Here is a 5,979-nt window from a genome sequence, read left to right on the forward strand (position 1 = left end):
GCAGGCCAGGCTGTTCTTCCATCTGCTCTCTCCGAGGGAAACTGAGTCCAGGCTCGGGGCTCAGAGGTGCTGGAGAGCAGCAATGCCCCAGGCCTTTTCCTTGAACAAAGTAGAGCTGCTCCCCAAGATCACAGCCCAGGGAGCCCCATGGAGCAGGCCTCTGACATGGGGGCCAGGGGGAGGGGTGCCGGAGTCAGAATGGACTCCACTGGGACGCACTAGACACAAAGCCAGAGGTCCCTACCCAGGAGTGCCCGGGTGGGGAGAGTGTTGAGAAGGGAAAAGGAACACACAGCTGCCCTGGGCAAGGGCAAGCGGAGGGCTGGGGCCCCAGGCACAGGCTGGGCAGCACTGGAGTAACACGGTGGCGGAGAGGAAGGACCAGGGCATTCCAGTGCAGCTGAGCTCAGGGGCTCGGCTGCAGAAAACTACCCCCCACCCTGCACTGTCGCATGTGCTGCAGCTCCCACCTCACTGAGTCCTGCCTGCCACTTTTGGAGGCGGGGGACCCCAAGCTCCTCTTCACAGATGGGCAGCGAGGCACAACGAGGTAAAGTAACTTGTTCAGGGTCACACGGTGAGTAAGGGGCATAGCTGGGGTTTGAACCCAGACCATCTGATGCCACAGCCCTGGCTCCAAAAACACAGGTCGTGGGGGAGGAGGCTGCAGTTCTGGGGCTGCAGTGGAGGCCCAGCCAGCGAGGGGGAGGGCTCAGAGTAGGCAGTGGCAGCCACAGAAGTGAAGAGGAGGAGGGAGCAGGCCCAGGAAGGTCAGGGGTCTATGGAGCAAGCCTGGGAGGAGCTGGTCTGGGCAGGGCGGGGCCCTCATTAGCAGGAGGCCCAGCTGGTCGGCTGCTCCAGACCGTGAACTTGGCAAAGGGCAGCCACCCAGGGGCAGAGGTGGCCTGTCCAGGCCGAAGAGGTTCCCAAGGGTGTCCTGGCCTGATCAATGAGGGCAGTCAGGTCGATAAGTGCTCAGCAGGCCCTAGGGACAAGACCCTGCCCCCTCCCCAACAGGGGGACAATAACAGCGGGAACGCAGTGTCAGGCCATGTGCTGAGCGTGTCCCATGACGCCGAGACTGGCGAGGGAGCAGCACGCAGAGGGCTGCATCACCATGGTCCTCTCCACAGCGCCCTGCAGAGGGGCCGTTCGAACCAGCCCCACTTTCCAGAGGAAGAAACTGAGGATCAAAGTCGGTGGAGGGGTTTGCCCAAACTCAGACCCTTGGCTGCATTTTCTGGGACCCTCTCATTGGCGGGTCCCGGGTCCTGGGGGTGGGGGGCCAGTCTGGCAGGTGATCTCCAACCCTCTGCCCAGCCTGTTTCCAGTTTGGTTTCCCAAATAAATGGTGGTGGAACTGGAGCTGGCTGGGGGTAGGGTGGGGATGAAGGCAAAGAACAGAGAGGCCGACTGAGTTCTGCTGGGTCTAGAGCCAGTGAGGAAGTCATTGCCAGCAGGCTGGACAGCTGCCCCAAATGCCTGCACGTTGGTCACTAGGCCCCATCCTAGTGACCACACTGGTGAGTCCAGCCCCGTCTGAAAAGGTCTTTCACCCAGGCTTCCCCCTAGGACGTTGCCCCTGTAAGGCCCTGAAAGCTGTCGCCCTGTGTTGGTGGAGACAGGTTCCAAGCACAGTGCACACGATTGTACCTACCATGTCCCAGTGACAGTGCTCGGTGCAAAGGCTCCAGGAGGAAGCTGCACACAGCGGTCTCTGCTCGCATGGAACCCAGCACTCATTGCCCATTTGCACACCACAGATGAGACTGCATCTGGGACCAGCACCGTGAAGGTGCCAGGAGGCAGCACAGTGGGGATGGGTAGTGGATGGAAGGGCTGACCCAGCAAAGATAGTCCAAGAAGGCTTTCCCAGGGCATTGGCAACTGAGCAGCCCTGTGAAGGGTGAGGCGGATAATAGATAGGAAACAGTGTTTTAGGCAGTGGGTACAGCCTCTGCACAGGCCCTGCGGTCAGAGGGAAGGCGAATGACAAGGCTGGGACACAAAGCAGGAGGGACCTGGGGAGGTGGCTGGAGATGTGTGCAGAGGCCCAGGTGGAAAAGGCGTGAACCGTAGGACACAGCAGTGCTCTTGTGTGGGTTCCAGAACGCCCACCTCACCTTTAACATGGCTGATACTGGGATGCGTCCTTTAATTTATGGTTTGTCCTAGCTTGGCCAGCAATATTTTTCTTTAAGATGTGCAAAGCCAAATAATGATAGCAACCCAGGTACAAATGCGCTTGATACAATTGATGTATGGATTGTTATAAGAGCTGTAAGAGCCCCCAATAAAATGATTTATTTAAAAAATGGCGTGCAAAACTGCGGTGCATCTTCCAATGAAATGGAAGCCATCTTCAACTCAAAGTAACTGGTATGCAGGCCTCATGAGGACGGTAGGACCCCATTTGGGTGGGCTCCTTGGGCCCTCCTGCCACTCCCAAGACTCTGGAGAGGATGGTGAGGTTGGCGATTGAGCGGTCTGGAGCGTGGAAGCCCTCTGACAGCACACACACTCAGACGCTCACACAAAGCCCAGCCAGCCTCTCTCTCGGGCCAGGAATCTGGATTCCTTCCAGGCCCTGGTAGTTCAGACCCCAAACCTGGTGTGGGGGCTGCCAGGCTTGAACAGCATCTGTGGTAGTTCCATAATCTGGTGTCAGTTGGTATTTGAGAGAATTAAGAGTGAAGGGGTGGAGTCCAGTCTGTCAATCCGGAGATAGCCAATAAGACCTCTGTGTGGGCGTGGCCTTCTCCTGAGAATTCTGGGAACTCTGGTATTTCCTCCTTGGAGGTGGGAGAGACTCTGTCTCTGCTCACTCCCTGGGAGACATTGCAGCTGATAAGACACATGGAACTACACTCATGCCCTGAGCTGGAGAAGCCACATGGACCTACCCTGATGCAACCAGACCTCTGAAGCCGGAGAAGCCATGTAGAGACCCCTGTCAGCGCTGAGATGCTTACGCCGCCACTGGACCCGAAAACTTTCTACCCACTGTGATCGTCCTGCCCTTGGGGTCATTGCAAGTGTTTCGTGAGTCTGAAGAGGACTTTATAGATTGGTATCAGACATGTGGGCTAATAGTGGACTTATGGGCTTGATCTGGACTGGATTTGGATGTTTTCTCAATATCCAAATGCTCTTGTAGATAAACATTTTTCTTATACACATATGTGTCTCTATGAACTTGTTTCTCTAGTCTACCCAGACTGACACAGTATCGACCGTATATACTTGAGTATAAGTCGAGTGTTTCAGCACATTTTTAATGCTGTTATTGTGGTAAAATTAGGTGCCTTGGCTGATATTCCGGTCAGTTTATACTCGAGTATATATGGTAATTCATTTTTATTGTTGAGAATATACACTGCAGAACTTGTGTCAATCTCACAGTTTCTATGTGTATGATTCAGCGACATTGAGGACGTTCTTCCAGTGGTGCAAACAGCCTCACCCTCTCCTCGGGTTCCTCCTCCCTCCTTAGGAGTCAGTGCTCCCCGACATTCTCATCTGACCCTGAGTGGTAGCGGGTCCCCAGAGCTGGTGTAACTAGCTCTGAAAAGAGCACGCCACTCAAGGCAGAGCTGCCAAACCACCGAGTGATTTTAAGGAAACTCAAGGGGGTATTTTTGGTCATTAACATTTAAGGATTATCTCACGCCAATTCAATGGTGGTAGGGTGCTAGCCAGCTTTAGCGGCTCCAGAATTTGGATTCTATGAGAATTTGAAATTCGGTTTTGCATTTCCACCCTTTTGCTTAGGATTAGTCTGTGGAATCTTTCATCTAAATGTCCTTTAATGGGCAGCTACCAGTCTACTAACTCTCTAAGGTCCTCACTGACCCGGCCTTCTAGGATCCGGTTTCTGAAGCGTGACCCGCCCACTTTAACAAGGCGAGGGCCCGGCACACAGTGGGTGGGTTGCTGGGCCACAGCGAGGGCTCAAAGCTGATCTGACACTATTTCCCAGAGCTGTGCGCAAGCCAAACGCTCTGCCATCTAGTTGATTCCAACTCACAGTCAGCCTACAGAACAGGATAGAACTGCTCCACCCTGGTTCCTGAGCCTGTAACTCATCATGGGAGTAGAAAGCCTCATCTTTCTCCCATGCAGAGGCTGGTGGTTTTGAACTGCTGACCTTTCGGTTACCAACCAGACACATAGCCACTACACCACCAGTGATTAAACAGGACGAGGCTCCAACACAATACACTGACCTGGTGAAATGGCCAAGACACACTGCTACCTGAAGTAAAAGAAAAACAAGTTTGTTACAGATCAATGCGAGTAGGGTGATCCCTCTGGGTGGAGAAACGTGAGTGAGGGTTTGAGCAAGTGTGTGTGCTCCACCCAGCTGTGTCTCAATGGTCTTAGGAAAGGATGCTCACGGGGGCCCGGGGCTGTGTGTGTGTGTGTGTGTGTGTGTGTGTGTGTGTGTGTGTGGTGTGGTATGCGCAGGGCTTCTCCTTCATGACCTCGGGGGGCGGATGCAAAGGATACTCAGGACTGGGGGGCTTTTCAGTCATTTCTTCATTTTAAAAAAGGTAACAGGGGAGGGATATTTTATTGTGCTTTGTTTTCAGCATAAAATCTGCAACACCTCATGATTGTAGGGAGATAGAACGTTGTACACATAGGCGTAAGGAAAGCTCCATACTATGGAGACAAGGCACGCAAGAGGGAAAAGTGCACAGTGTGATTGTGCTTATGTGGGATCTGCGCCCGTGGGCCTGCATCATGATGCGCTCGGGCGCTGGCGAAGACCATTGAAAGTAGCCTGGACAGCCAGAAGAATAAGACAATGTGTCTCGGAAGAAGTACAGCCAGAATGTTCCGTGGCAGCAAGGGTGGCGAGATACTGTCCCAAGTACATTGGACGTGCTGTCAGGAGAGACCAGTCCCTGGAGAAGGACATCCTGCTTGGTAAAGTGGAGGGGCAGCGAGGAAGAGGAGGAGCCTCAGCAAGACGATGGACACTGTGGCTGCAGCAATGGGCTCAGACCTAAGGACGACTGTGAGGCTGCCTCAGGACAGGGCAGTGTTTCGTCCTCTTGTCCCTGTGAGTCAGAGTGGACTCAGCAGCACCGAACACCAACAACCGATGGACATTTTGCACACACACGTGTTCATATTTGCTCATTCATATAGATACATATTCAGTAATTGCCCCTGAGTTGCTCCTGACTCCTGGGGGGCCCGTGCGTCAGCCTCCCCCTCTACCCTGTAAATATTTCAATGGCAGATTATTTGGAAGCAGATCACTTGGTCTTTCTTCTGAGAGGCCTCTGTGAGGCCTGGAACTGCCAACCTTTTGGTAAGCGTCTGAACACACTGTGTGCACTCCCTAATGGAAGGAGAGGTTCTGCCTGGGAGACTCCTCGCTTGTGCACGGGCTCACCTGCATGCAGAAGCACAATTGCTGAGATGGGGGAGGGGCGAACAGGGTGTCTTCAGGGCGCAGAGACCCCAGACGGGGGCAGGAAGTGGCAAACAGAGGCAAGCAGGCAGGGAGGAGGGTGTGGGGAGGAGAGTGGTGGGCGGGTGGATAGGCTGACTGCTCCTGTGTGAACTTCAGGTCTTGGGCTCTTCTGCTGCCTCCTGACACCGATCGAGGGCTGGATGAAAACATTGTATCTGTAGGATACGGAGCCCTTGGTCGTGCTGTGGGTTAAGCGTTGGGGTGCTGGCTGCGAGGTTAGAAGTGCGAACCTGCCAGCGAGTGCTTGGGAGAAGGACAGGCTGTCTGTCCCCAGCACGAGAGCGCATTCTGGAAACGCTATGGAGCTGTCAGGAGGTGGCAGAAACTCTGCAGCAGTGTGTCCTCATGGGGTGAAGAGTCTTAGTGGTGCAGTGGTTAAGCTCTTAGCTGCTAACCAAGAGGTCAGCAGTTTGAACCCAGGGTGATAAAGGTGCGGTAATTTGCGTTCGTGAAGATTTCTAACCTTAGAACACCACCACCACCACCCCCCC

The sequence above is a fragment of the Echinops telfairi genome, unplaced genomic scaffold (genome assembly GCF_000313985.2).
Source record: "Echinops telfairi isolate 266 unplaced genomic scaffold, ASM31398v2 ScPeMD7_7457;HRSCAF=8495, whole genome shotgun sequence".
NCBI lineage: Eukaryota > Metazoa > Chordata > Mammalia > Afrosoricida > Tenrecidae > Echinops > Echinops telfairi.